General features: G+C 40.6%; 1 protein-coding gene across 1 annotated transcript in view; it reads right to left on the bottom strand.

Moving 5' to 3' along the window:
* The window catches only part of AGBL4 (AGBL carboxypeptidase 4), a 1,467,749-nt gene that overhangs the window by 535,802 nt on the left and 916,686 nt on the right, over positions 1–15,261 (bottom strand). The window lies entirely within an intron of this gene.

Raw genomic sequence — 15,261 nt, 5'->3', positions numbered from 1 at the left:
AGGTTCCTCTGTTCATGGAATTCTCCAGGCAGGAATACAGGAGTAGGTTGCCATTTCCCTAGGCAAATTAATTAATCTCTCTGTACCTCAGTTTCTCAAACTATAAAATGAACAGAGTACCAGAATATGTCTCAAGAAGTTGTGAGAATTATACAAGACACTTACATCAGGAGATTACCTTGCATTTTGCGTGACACATATAAGCACTCAATAAATTTTAACTTTGCTTTACATTACTCCTGACAAATACCATGAAAATTAAAGGGTTATTTTTCCAAACTGTGCAGGTGAAGAAACAGGCTGAACAATGTGAAATAAGTTGCTTAATTTGGTCATGAATTAGTGGTGAAGCTGGGATTCAAATGCTGATCTGACTCCAAAACCTCTACATTCTCTTTCCTTTTGACAGAGTGGCATGGTGGCTATTGTCACTATGATCATCACTAGTAACATTAATAATAATGCCTTCGCACAAGGGCATAGCACTTTCAATCTCTCTGTACCTCAGCTTCCAAATCTATAAAATGGACAGAGTAATAGAATATATCTTAAGAGGTTCTTGCGAGAATTATACAAGATATTTACATACCTTGTATAGATACATTATCACAGTATTACAAACCTTAGGCCTATAAATAACTCCAGGGAACTTCAGCCACCTTCCCCATCCCAGAATAGGAGCAATCTCTGTGGCCCCCTCAACAGGTGATCACCTGTCCAAGTCGGACCTAGTTGGTTCTGAGAGGAAATTACCAAAAAGGGTTATATCTGGAGAGGGCAGAGACACAATTACATGTGGGATGCTTCAGTATTGAGGGAGCTCTCAGACAGGGAAACACACCTATCACTCTTCCTGTCCATATTCGTGCCCTCAGACTGCACAGAGGAAGGGTCCTGGAGAATGAGGCCTTCTGAGACCTCAGGAAGGGCAGGTGTAAGGAAAAAGCAGTCAGATGGGCTTCATGCTCTCAGAGATAACTAAGGAGAAGCAGGAGCCCAGAGTAAGAACAAACACCAAAAGAATCTGGAGCCTGTCTCGTGGTTGCTTGTACCACCATCTGCTACCTTGTTCCCCAGTCTGTACCTGCAGGGTGTAACAGAAAACCCTGAAATAGAAGAGGGCCTCTGGGCTTGTTTTGGCAAAGATGTGGAGAAGCTAGGACTGAATCAGCCTCCCCAAGTAAGTTAAAGGCAGGAAGCCAAGGAGAACAAGAGTGGGAGCAGAGTCACAGAGAAGAGGGAGGCAGGCTGGGTCAAGAGATAAGCCAAGAAGGAGGCAAGATAGAGCCTCAGGAGGCATCTTTGCCTTGGGAATAGACCCTGGAGACTCAAAAGAGTAAAGCCCTCCTCACCTTCAAGTGAGTGCTCCCACAATTCTATCAGATCCCCAGGGTGACAGAGAACAGTCAGTGACAATGTCCACGCAGAACAGAGAGCATGCGTTTTGAAGTCAGACAAACCTCGGCACAAAACCCTGGTTCTACCGCTTGTTAGTTATGTGAGCTCAGGCAAGTAAGTTAATCTGAGTCCTGGTTTCTTCATCTGTGTAAGGGAATAACAGTAGCAACCTACTCTTAGTCCTGAAGATGAAATGATTATATGAGATAAGGTAAAAACATAGCCTGACACATAGGGTATGGGGGAAAAAAATGGTAAGTAATATGAATAAAAAGCTTCCTCTTTGTCAAATGCAAAGAATGTAAGATTCCCAATCAGGAAATCTAGATTATCCTGCAGGAGGCCACATATTTCTTCTGTTTTTAGGCCTCAGCTTCCTCAGTTGGGAAAGGGAAGTGTTAGAAGACTATTCATTCAGGGTCTTTCTAGGTCTAAATTTGCATGACTTCAGCCACTTGCAATACAGGCATCATGAATGAGAGAAAGAGATGAAAACTCACTGCCATTTACCCCAACTCCTGTAAAATGTCAGCATGGACAATGTCAAGCTTGGGTAATATTCTGCTGACTTAGATAGACAAAGTTAGGAAACTTTTAAATGTGTATGAATATTATTGAATGAAAAAGAGAATGTTAATTCAAGTGACTGCAGTCAAAATAACATCTTATTATCCACATTAAACATACAAAATATGCTAGAAACTACCTTTCCTATAACACAGAATTTGGAGAACACCTCTGTTCTCTTTTCAGCAAATAACTGTCTTTTGATGACAAAGTTTGGTAGATAAGTCAGAGAAATCAAATTATATTGTGGGATAAAGTTAAATAATTTAGAAAAAAAAGTCCAGCATTTAATAAATTAATCCAATCCAAGGCACAGTAAAGAATTTTTATGTTTCCTTCTCTGAAATGATATTTATTTAAGAAGGCAAAGAAGAAATCTGAATGTTTTCATCAGTTTCTCCTTTAAAAAGAGATGTGAAAATATATCTATTCAATGAAAAAATTCTTGAGAACAATTGAACGATCACAAAGAGAAATAAAATCCATGTTATAGCATATAAAAGTATTTCACTCCCTTGTATAGCTGAATACTAATCCATTGCTTGGATATATAATGGATGATGACTGCAGCCATGAAATTAAAAGACACTTGCTCCTTGGAAAGAAAAGATATGACAAACCTAGATAGCCTATTAAAAAGCAGAGACATCACTTTGCCAACAAAGGTCCATATAGTCAAAGCTATGGTTTTACCAGTAGTCATGTACAAATGTGAGAGTTGGACCAAACAGAAGGCTGAGCGCCAAAGAATTGATGTTTTTGAACTGTGGTGCTAGAGAAGACTCTTGAGAGTCTGTTGGACTGCAAGGAGATCAAATGGGTCAATCCTAAAGGAATTCAACCCTGAATAGTCATTGGAAGGACTGATGCTGAAGCTCCAATATTTTGGCCACCTGATGCAAAGAGCCAACTCATTGGAAAAGACTCTGATACTGGGAAAGATTGAAGGCAGGAAGAGATGACAGAGAATGAAATGGCATCACAGACTCAGTGGACATGAGTCTGAGCAAACTCCGGGAGATGGTGAAGGACAGGGAAGCCTGGCATGCTGCAGTCCATGGGTCACAAAAAGTCAGACACAACTGAGCAACTTGAACAACAACATGGATATAAAATACTAATTATTTGTCCATTAATTAATGGGCATTTGGTTGTTTCTATTCTTTCATTATATGAATACTTTGATTATATGACTAACGCTGCTATAAATGTTTATGTGCAAGTCTTTGTGTGAACATAAGTTTTCAGTTCTCTTGAAAATATGCCTAGGTGTGGAATTGCTGAGAAATAGAGTAACTCTATGCTTAACATTTTCAGGAACTACCAAATGTTTTCCAAAGCATCTATACTATTTTATATTCTCATCAGCAATGGGTTTCAATTTCTCCACACATTCTCCCCAACCCTTGTTATTATCTGTCTTGTTTTGTTAAAGCCATTATAGAAGCTGGGGTGTAATATTTTACTGAGGTTTTGATTTGCATTTCCCTGATAGCTAATGATTCTGCATTTTCCTGTATGTCCTCACACACCACTTACCTTCTTTGGGGAAATGTTTATTTAGATCCATTGTCCATTCTTAAGTTGGACTTTTTGCTGTTCTACTAAGTTGTCAGTTTTCTTTATATGTTTTTTGATGCAAGTCTCTTTTCAGATATATGTGTCTTGAGTTTATTTTCTTCCATTTTATAGTTTGTCTTTTCACGTTCTTAATGGTATCATTTACAATTTTTCAATTTTAATAAAGTCCAATTCATCTTTTTGCTACTTGGGCTTTTGGTGTCATATCTAAGAAATCATTGCCTAGCCTAACATCACAAAGATATAGTCCTGCATTTTCTTCTAAGAATTTGACAGTTTTACCTCTTGCAGATAGATTCACATTGTTTGGGGCGCATGGGCTTCTCATTGCAGTGGCTTCTCTCATCGTGGAGCACGGGCTCTAGGTGCTTGGGCTTCAGCAATTGTGGTTTGCAGGCTCTAGAGCAAGGGCTCAGTAGCTGTGGCGCACAGGCTTAGTTGCCCCACAGCACATGGGATCTTCCCCAGCCAGGGACTGAACCCGTGTCCCCTGCATTGGTAGGCAGATTCCTAACCACTGAACCACCAGGGAAGTCCCCAGAGTGAACTTCTTGAAAGTAAGATTGCGGAGTCTGAATCAGTTTTGAGGTCAAAAACATGTTGTAAGTTGCTTCAAAATCCTACCTTTTTTGAGACCATTTTTAAGCCAAATAAATTTTAAAAGGCCAAACGTTGTAACCAGTGATTTGTTTTCTTAAAACCAAAACAATCTTTCTGAAAGCTAGGAAATAGGATTCTAGGAAAATGTTTAGTTCATTTATCAAGTCTCCCTGCAGCAGGACATTTTTGTTAGAAAATGGATAATAATGATTTGTAACTGATTCTATTTTCCTTTCCCTGAGAGCCTTTACGAAGTCACCCACCATGGCCACATTTCTGAGTTTCTAGTCACTGTCTTTGTAACACTTTTGTCATTTAGGAATGGCCAAGAGATAATGTCAGAACTAGCTGATGATTTTGATTCCTTTCTCCCCCTTTCTCTTTTCCTTTTTATATTGGTAGATAGTGATTTATTCCAGGTAAGATGATCCCCAAGAGAGATCTAAGCAGTGGCATCAGTACTGGGGACTTAGCCTGGGACTAACCATCAGCCACAGCTTTCCCCAAACTATTTCCCTTGACAGACCCAGACCTTTCCTCTCTGCACTCCCAAACTTCCATCTCTACAGCCTTTAGCCAATCTTGAACATGACCTTCTAGATACCTTTCCATTTTGTACCTTCTACCACGTCACCGATGTCCTTCTTCTCACCCATTAAGTGTCCCACAGGAGAACTCAAATACGACCTCGCCTATACAGTTTTTTATGGTTCCCCAGCTTGAGTTAGGGGTCTCTTCCATGTTCCTACAAGTTCCTTTCCCACTACTTATCAAGCAAACACCTTGGTTTCTTCCATTCTGGTATTACCACTTGTGAGTAGTGTAATCTTGGAAAAGTTACTTAACCTCCCTATGCCTCAGTTTCTTCATCTGCAAAATGGGGATAATAGTAGTATCTGCTTCATAAGGTTGTTGAGCTGACTAAGTGAGATAGTATATATGAGGAAGGAAGAGTCAGCTTAAGCAACTGGCCCAAGGTTACACAGTTAATGAGTAGCAGAGTCAGGGATCTGTGGCTCACACTACTGATTTAGGCATCTAATTTCCTTCTCATTGCCTTGTAGGTGTCCAGTTAATGTCTGCAGAAAGAGTAGACAAATAAGCAAACCTTGCAGATGGGTCTGGGAGTTACAGGCAGTGGGTTGCAGTGGACAGCCTAGGGGTCAGAAGCTGGGCTTCCAGCCAGAGCTGTCCCACTATCTCACTGGGTGACTCAGGAAATTCACCTCCTGTCTCTACTGCTACTGCTGCTAAATCACTTCAGTCGTGTCTGACTCTGTGAGACCCCATAGACGGCAGCCCGCCAGGCTCCGCCATCCCTGGGATTCTCCAGGCAAGAACACTGGAGTGGGTTGCCATTTCCTTCTCCAATGCATGAAAATGAAAAGTGAAAGTGAAGTTGCTCAGTCTTGTCCAACCCTCAGCGACCCCATGGACTGCAGCCTTCCAGGCTCCTCCGTCCATGGGATTTTCCAGGCAAGAGTACTGGAGTGGGGTGCCATTGCCTTCTCCATCCTGTCTCTAGGCCCAGTGTAAAGAGGGGTAAGTTTGAAAACATTGTTAGCAGCTGAGCCTATTCTTCAAACCAAGTCTATAAGGAAGGCCAGTAAGTAGGAGCTGCTGTGGTATGTATGGCAAAGGAGCGCAAGAGATGCCAATCCTCTGGCTTCTTAGAGGCCCCTCTTTCTTCTTCCTCAGTGGTCCTAAGGTACTGTTCAGGGCCCGGATCTTTCCTTAGAGCTACACGGAGCATGGTTTTAAAGCCCCAGATTCTTCTTGGCTTTGACATTCTATGACTCACATAAAAAAAATGACCTTGGGCCCTAATGTTAGACATCTGTTTCAACAAGATGGAAATGTGCTTCAGAGGAAGAAACAAAATATGACCGCATAGAGTGGTACCAAGAAAGAATTTTGGCTGTAGCAGTATGACTTTTCTACCTATAAATACCTAGTCCTATAAATACCCAAAATACAAAATATTTCCTAAATCTATGAATAGTAGATAGATATTGAATAAATATCAGAAGAGTAATAAGCATTTTAAAGAGAAGTAGAGTATATTATAGATGCATAAGGCAGAAGCTCTCAGAACAGTCTATCAGGGAAAAATTCCATGAGGAAGTGATGTTCAAATTGGATACTGAAAGCAGAATATGAAGTAGTTAGGCAAAGGGCCACAGAGAAATAATATTTCAGGTAGAGGGGCCAGTGTGTATGCAAGTGAGGGAGAGAATCTGTGGCTCATAGAATAAACTGTAGGAAGGCTAGTGTGTTTAGGGCACAGGCAGCAAAGTAAGAGGGTATGAGAGAAGTTGAAGAAGCAGGCAGATGCCAGATTATGTAGGATCTTACAAACCTGTCTCTTGGTCAGGTACCACAGAGTCAGTGAAGAAGTGAGGGGAACACAAGGATGGGAGGAGGTCTGGGACTTTCTGGCAGCTGTGTAATGCTGACAGAGCTATGTGAGTAGAATAGAAAGTGAGAGAGCCTGGAGGCCTCACATCTTGTGCTGTTTGGCTAAGGAAGAAGTTGTAACTTCTTAAGAGACCTTGATAGTTAGAACCAGGGCACTGGCAGCAGAGATAAGGAAGAGACAGTGTCTTTTTTTTTTTTTTTTCTTTCAGGCAAGGCTTTATTGGGGCCCTGCTGGAACAGGGGGAGTGAGAACAAACAGCTGGCTCCCTTGCTTGCTTGCTCCCCAAGTGGGGTGAACTTGCTCCTCATATGGGGCGAGGGTAGGGGTGTGTCCAGGAGCCGGGCTGGAGGGGTGGCTTCGGAATTTTGCCCACCCACTGGGTAGTGTTCTGCCCAGGGAGAGAGAGATTCTAAGAAGATTGAGTTGTAGCCTTGATCACATTTGGTGACAGAATAGTATGTGAGGAGTGAATACAAAGGAGTTAAATAGGACAGGTTTCTGACATGGGCAACAGGAGTGATGGTGAGGCATTCACTGAACTGGGGGAACCCCAGGTTTGGAACAGGCATGGGGTAGTGTGGATCAGCCTCTGCAGCTTGAGGTGTATCAGACATGCATCTCCGTGTTTGAGCAGAGGGAGAATCCAGGGTCATGTTTCTTGCCATCTCCTCTTCAGGCCCATTTTCACCCAGAGCTGAGATTTAGAATCGATGGGTTATCTGGATCATAGGGTAGGTTGGAAGTCCCTCAGCCAGATGCTGAGGGGATGTATCTGCCTTCAATATATTTGGATTCTTTTTGGAGGGAATATAAAAACTATGCCAAGAGCAATGTGACTTGTGAAGTGGCCTGCTGGAAGGGAGCCAAAACCACTAAGCCCTTTTTAATTTAGAGTGTCTGATCAGGACAAGGTTTGGTGCAGATGGGGGTCCATAGAACTCTCCTGAGAGGTAGATTAGAGACTGATAATTGAGATTACTGACTTCCAACAATAACTCATTTTAAAACTCAGCCAAAAAGATGTAATTATTTTTCATACATTTGTTTGGTCATGTTGCCAGCTGCAACTCCATGGTGTTTTACTTCAAAGGGGAAGAAAGAACAAAAGGAGAAGGACTAAAAAGAATGGAAGGTGACTGCCTTATATTTGAAGATATCATGCTTATCAGAAATGTACTGGCTTCTCTAGTCTCTCTTCTGCTGTATTACTTTGTGTTCCTTGACTTTCCTGCCCATCAGGTCATGAGATCCTGGCCTTTCCACACAAGTCCATGCAAGGACTGTAGTGGAACCTGCCAAGTTTCATATCTCAAATTCTTCCAGAGCTCCTTACACTCATCTACTCTGCTTCTCTTCATCCTTACCTAGCTTTCTGGCTTTCTCTGATTTTTACCACATTCTCTAGCCTCTTCAGCTTTATGATTTTGCATTTTTTGTTTTTTTTGGTCTGACTCCCAAATTCTTAGTTTGCTTTAGATTCTGAAAAATCTTTCAAGACATGGCTTTTGGAATCTGCTCTCTGCCACCAGACCATTCTCACTATGACTTTGCTGATCTGGGAGCCAATCTCACCAGAAGGGGTTAGAATCCTGATGAGAGTTCCTATTGCCCAGGGTCCTCACTGTAGAGCCCCACCTAGCCCGACCCTTCCCTAGAAAGCACTCCTTTTTCTTAATTTTGTCCTTTGCCATATGGCTCTCCCTCACTCATCATGGATTTCCACTAACCATTATTTAAAACTTTACATATGATCCTAATGAACAAGATGGAGAAATGGGGGCAGGGACTACATTTTATTTAATTCTAGGTCTCTTATGGTATGTGGTACATAAGGGATTCTAAATTAAATTGAACTAAATTGAATTGAATTGAGTTGACTTGGAGGCAGGTAAAATCCTGTTCACTTAAGGAACTTATTCTACTGGGGTAAGCAGCATAATCAAACCTGAAAATCAATATAAAAATGCCATATTAGTCATCCCACAGAAGTCTCTGATAATATATATGGATCTCTGTTTTTAGTCTCAGGTCTTAGCCTGTTAAACATTTGTATCCTTGCCTGAAACTAATACTTGAAAAATATATTCTTTAAAAATTCTGAGTGATGTCAGTAATATTACAGATAAGAAAATCCAAACTCCAAATGATCACAGCAGCCTATAACAAAGAACTAAAACCAGTAAGTTGAAACTTAGGAAAAGAGTAACAGGTCACACTTATACTTGTGAAATCTACTAATGTAGGCCAACGTGGTATACTGGATTGGTTTCTGGGGACAAAATACAATAGTAGTGGAAAAACTGACAAAATCTACATATTATTCTACAGTTTAGTTAATAGTGATGTACCAATGTTAATTTACTAGTTTTGATTAATTTTTCATGGTTATATAAGATTTTAACATTAGAGAAAACTGGGTGAAGGGTATGTGGGAACTCTATAAATCTAAAATTATTCTAAAATTAATATTTATTTTAAAAAGACCATCCAATAAATAATAGTTTTATTTAAAGAACAACAATAAAAATTTTACTACAGAAGGCCTCATTGTTTAATTCTTTGCTAATGGTGGTTCAGTGGTAAAGAATCCTCCTGCCAGTGCAGGAGACACAGGTTCTATCTCTGATCTGGGACGATCCCACATGCTACAGAACAACTAAGCTCGTGCACTGCAACTACTGAGCCTGTGTTCTAGAGCCTGGGAGCCACAGCTACTGAGCCAACACACCACAACTACTGAAACCCACATGCCCAGGGCCCAGTGCTCCACAACAAAAGAAGCCGATGCAATGAGAAGCCCGCACAGTGCAAAGAAGGTAGCCCCTCCTCACTGCAACCAGAGAAAACGTCCTGTAGCAACAAAGATTGAGCACAATGGAAAGTAAATAAATTAAATTAAGAAGCTAATGTAAATTCTGGCTACTTTCCTAGAAATCCAGTATTCAGAACAAGAGAGGCAATGGTTCTATTCTACCATGGGATTCTTAGATCACATGCATAGTTTTATATTCAGTTCTGGCATTTTTACCATCATTGACATTATTAGCCTTCATTGTCTGTGACACCCAGGACACTGAGTATTTCTCAGAGACAAGCTGTGTTTGGTATTCATCTTTCTGTCTTCAGCACCCAAGACAAAGCCTGACAAAGGTGTTTGCTAGATATTTATAGTATTGAGGAATGACTTTGGAAAAATTTAGTAAATAACTGTATATGTGAATATTAATTGAATATTTCCTTATCCAGGACTGGTTTAGAGTTCATCCTTTGGGGTACACAAAAGCATGGCTTCAAATCCCAGCTACATGACATAGAAAGATTAATTTCATTGTATCTCAGCTTTTAAAAATGCAAATGGCAGAAGATACTACTTATATCTCAGAGCTTACTTTAATGCTTCCTTCTAAGTGAAGCCTTCACCCCAAAACATCTCCTTTTTCCTGATTAATTTTTCCAACAAAGTTTGTCTCTTTCTACAAGAATGTAAGCTCCATGAAGGCATGGATTTATGCTTGTTTTCATTGCTATATCCCCAGAGTTTAGACAAGCTGGTTATATGGGGTCAGACACTCAACAGTAGTGCTAACTGTTGAACAGGGGTGTTGTGAAGACTGAATGACAGATGTATACAAAGTTCATAGCATTGTGTTTGGCACATGCTAAGCACTCAATAACTACCACTGTTATAAAATAAAGGGCAGAGTAAGAGGCAACATTCAGTTCAGTTCAGTCGCTCAGTCATGTCCGACTCTTTGCGACCCCATGAACAGCAGCACACCAGGCCTCCCCGTCCATCACCATCTCTCGGAGTTTACCCAAACTCATGTCCATTACAACAAGCTAATATGTGACTCAGAACATACAACAGGATATCATCAACATTTGAACCATAATTTGAAATTGGAAGGGATGCTTGAAATAATCTGATCTGACTTTGTAAGGCCCATAGTGTTTTTCCCAAGGTCAAAGAGGTAGCCAATGGCAGAGCCTAGACAATATTATTCTCACATAAATGATTTTCTAGTGATTTCCAAAATACACTATCAGAGTATTTTCTTTGTTAGACACTTCCTTTTGGCAAGTATCCCTAGGTAGGGGAATGGCTCTTTCCATCTAGTACTTTCAAAACACACACACATATACACACAAGTTACATGTTCCTTTAGTCCAACGACATATGAAAATAATGCCATACTTCACTATGTCTGACAGTACAAGAGCTGTATAATTTAAAAACTCATGTTAGTCAGTTAAAATCTAATTCTGCCTATGCTGGAATGAGAGTATTAATAAATCCTATTCCCCAAAAACACACATCAAGCTGGACAAGATTGACACAACTAACCATTAGTGTTTTGAAAATTGACCAAATTTTCAAAACTACTATGTTTTAAAAGCAGCTGAATTTCAGGTAATAAGAATGAGAATGGATGACGTTCTGTCCTGGATTTATTCTAACTTCCCCTTGCTTGGTGAATTCTAGGAACAGGCCACGCTGTGAGGATTGGCAGCTTCAATGTCATGATTGAAGGGACCCAGTTAATTTGGAGAAATAGGCAGTGCCCAGACACAGGAACACTATCTGTGGGCAAGTGAGGAAGGCCCACAGTTACATAGTGAGACCAAGCATATTCCTGTCTGAGATGGGTGCAGGCACAGTAGAGATATGAGAAGAAGCCTAAAGCAGCAACCCATACCTGGACAACCTTGAGGTTCCACAAATGTCCACAGAAATCACAGGATAAAAGGCGAAGTGAAAGCCAGGGCAGACCTGAAAACTGCCTGAACCTTGGGTTCCCCACTCCCACACAGGGATCCAGTGTCAGAGAATACAAGTCTTACAGGCTCAGGGTGGATGAGCACAAACTCAGTCTGATTGTCAATGACTTACACAGACACCAGTATGACTCCCTAGGAATTCAGCCTTGAAAATAAAAAAGAAAAATTGAGTAGAAGCATTGGAGAAAGGTGACAAGATAGTTTAAGGGTAAGTTCAGTTCAGTTCAGTCACTCAGTCGTATCTGACTCTTTGCGACCCCATGGACTGCAGCATGCCAGGCTTCCCAGTCCATCAACAACTCCTGGAGTCCACCCAAATCCATGTCCATAGAGTCGGTGATGCCATCCAACCATCTCATCCTCTGTCATCTCCTTCTCCTCCTGCCTTCAATCCTTCCCATCATCAGCGTCTTTTCCAACGAGTCAGTTCTTCATATTAGGTGGCCAAAGTATTGGAATTTCAGCTTCAACATCAGTACTTCCAATGAATTTTCAGGACTGATTTCTTTTAGGATTGACTGGTTGGATCTTCTTGTAGTCCAGGGGACTCTCAAGAGTCTTCTCCAACACCAGAGTTCAAAATCATCAGTTCTTCAGTGCTCAGCTTACTTTATAATCCAACTCTCACATCTCTACATGACTACTGGAAAAACCATAGCCTTGACTAGACGGACCTTTCTCAGCAAAGTAATGTCTCTGCTTTTTAATATGCTGTCTAGATTGGTCCCTGTTTCCCCATCTATTTGCCATGAAGTGATGGGACCGGATGCCATGATATTAGTTTTCTGAATGTTGAGCTTTAAGCCAACTTTTTCACTCTCCTCTTTCACTTTCACCAAGAGGCTCTTTAGTTCTTCTTCACTTTCTGCCATAAGGGTAGTGTCATCTGCCTATCTGAGGTTACTGATATTTCTTCTGGCAATCTTGATTCCAGCTTGTGCTTCATCCAGCCTGGCATTTCACATGGTGTACTCTGCATAGAAGTTAAATAAGCAGGGTGACAACATACAGCCTTGATATACTCCTTTACTGGTTTGGAATGAGTCTGTTCTTTCATGTCCAGATCTAACTGCTGCTTCTTGACCTGCATACAGATTTCTCAGGTGGTCTGGTATTCCCGTCTCTTGAAGAATTTTCCATAGTTTGTTGTGATCCACAAAATCAAAGGTTTTGGCCTAATCAATAAAGCAAAACAAGATGTTTTTCTGGAACTCTTTTGCTTTTTCGATGATCCAGCAGATGTTGGCAATTTGATCTCTGGTTTCTCTGCCTTTTCTAAATCCAGCTTGAACATCTGGAAGTTCACAGTTCACGTACTGTTGAAGCCTGGCTTGGAGAATTTTGAGCATTACTTTTCTAGTGTGTGAGATGACTGCAATTTTTGGTAGTTTGAACATTCTTTGGCATTCCCTTTCTTTGGGATTGGAATGAAAACTGACATTTTCCAGTCCTGTGGCCACTGCTGAGTTCTCCAGATTTGCTGGAATATTGAGTGCAGCACTTTCGTAGCATCCTCAACTGGAATTCCATCACCTCCACTAACTTTGTTCATAGTGATGCTTCCTAAGGCCCACTTGACTTCTTATTTCAGGGTGTCTGGCTCTAGGTGAAGGATCACACCATCATGTTATCTGAGTTATGAAGATCTTTTCTATATAGTTCTTCTGTGTATTCTTGCCACCTTTTCTTGATATCATCTGATCCTGTTAGGTCCATACCATTTCTGTCCTTTATTGTGCCCATCTTTGCATGAAATATTCCCTTGATATTTCTACTTTTCTTGAAGAGATCTCTTGTCTTTCCCATTCCATCTTTTTCCTCTATTTCTTTGCATTGATCACTGAGGAAGACATACTTATCTCTCCTTGCTATTCTTTAGACCTCTGCATTCAAATGGGTATATCTTTACTTTTCCCCTTTGCCTTTAGCTTCTCTTCTTTCTCAGCTATTTTTAAGCCCATTCCCTTCTCCAGTGGACCACGTTTTGTCAGAATTCTCTGCCATGACCCATGCATCTTGGGTGGCCCTACATGGCATGGCTCATATTTTCATTGAACTAGAAAAGGGTGTGGTTCATGTGATCAGTTTGGTTAGTTTTCTGTGATTGTGGTTTTCATTCTGTCAGCCCTCTGATGGTGAAGGATAAGAAGCTTATGGAAGCTTCCTGATGGGAGAGACTGACTGAGGGGAAAACTAGGTCTTGTTCTGATGGGTGGGGCCATGTTTAGTAAATCTTTAATCCAATTTTCTGTTGATGAGCCAGGCTGTGTTCCCTTCCTGTTGCTTGACCTGAGGCCAAACTATGGTGGAGGTAATGAAGATAATGGCAACCTCCTTCAAAAGGTTCCATGCATGCACTGCTTTGCCTCCAACCCTGAAGCAGGCCACCGCCGACCCATGCCTCTGCCAGAGACTCCTGGACACTCATGGGCATGTCTGGATCAGTTTTTTGTGGGGTCACTGCTCCTTTATCCTGGGTCCTGGTGCATACAAGCTTTTGTTTGTGCACTCCAAGAGTCTGTTTCCCCAGTCCTGTGTAAGTTCTTGTGGTATTGTGGTGGGGTTATTGGCGACCTCCTCCAAGAAGGCTTATGCCATACCCAGGTCTGCTGCACCCAGAGCCCCTGCAGCAGGCCACTGCTGATCCATACCTCCACAGAAGACACTCAGACACAGTTCTGTCTCAGTCTCTGTGGGTTGGGTAAATGCTATTCTTTTCAACAAGTAGTGCTGCAACAGTTAAATATCCATATGCCAAAGGAAAAATGAACTTAAGGCCCTTACCTCATGCCATATATAAAACATTAATTCAGAATGGATCATGGATTTAAATGTAAGTGAAAACTATGAAAAATTTAGAAGAAGACAGAGAAGAAAATTTCTGTGGCCTTCAGATAGGCAGCTTTTAGATAAGACTCCCAAAGCATGATCCATAAAAGAAAAAATAAGTTGGACTTCAAAAGTTAACAACTTCTATCTCTCAAAGGACATGGTTAAGAAAATGAGTGAAAAGATAAGGTATGGATTAAGGGGAATATTGATAAAGCATGTATCTGACAAAGGAATTGCATCCACAACACATGAATAACTTAAAACTCATTTAAGAACAGAACCCAATTTGTAAAAAATGGATAAAACATTTAAACTAACACTCCATTAGAGAATATATATAAAGGCCAAACAAGCACATGATAAGATAATCATCATAAATAGTTAGTAGGGCAACAAAAATTAAAACCACAATGAGATACAACTACATTCCCACTAAAATGGCCATCCTGAAAAATATAGCTAATTCCAAGTGTTAGCAAGCACATGGAGAAACTACAAACCCTCTCTCTGACATTATTAGCAGGAATGCAAAATGGCACTACTAACTTGGAATACCTTGTGACAGTTTGGGGTTTTTTGTTTTGTTTTAAGTTGCATGTGAACTTGTATGACCCAATGATTCAATTCCTAGAAATCTACCCAAGAGAAAAGTGATCACACGTCCATTCAAAGATATGCACATGAATGTTCACAATAAAATTAATCATTTTAGCCCTAAAGGAAACAATCCAAATGTCCATTAACCAGAGAATAGATAAACAAATTGTGTTATACTTTTTCAATAGAATATTATTCAGCCCTAAAAATGAGCGAACTACTGACAGATGCTACAACATGGATGAATCAAACTTCAAAAATGTAATGCTACATAAAAGGAGCTGAATTCAAAGGACAACTAAATAATGTATTATTCTATTTATAGGAAATATTCAGAAATGGCAAACTTATAGTGTCAGAGAGCAGATAAGTAGTTTCTTGTGGATAGGAGCAGAAGTGAGGATTTACAAAAGAAATTTTGGGGTTGATGGAAACATTCTAAAATGAGACTGTGGTGATAGCTGTAAAACTCTATAGATTCACTAAAA

The sequence above is a fragment of the Bubalus bubalis genome, chromosome 6 (assembly GCF_019923935.1).
Source record: "Bubalus bubalis isolate 160015118507 breed Murrah chromosome 6, NDDB_SH_1, whole genome shotgun sequence".
In the NCBI taxonomy this organism is placed as follows: Eukaryota; Metazoa; Chordata; class Mammalia; order Artiodactyla; family Bovidae; genus Bubalus; species Bubalus bubalis.
The sequence above is the reverse complement of the archived record's forward strand: the minus strand, read 5'-3'. Positions and strand labels throughout refer to the sequence as shown.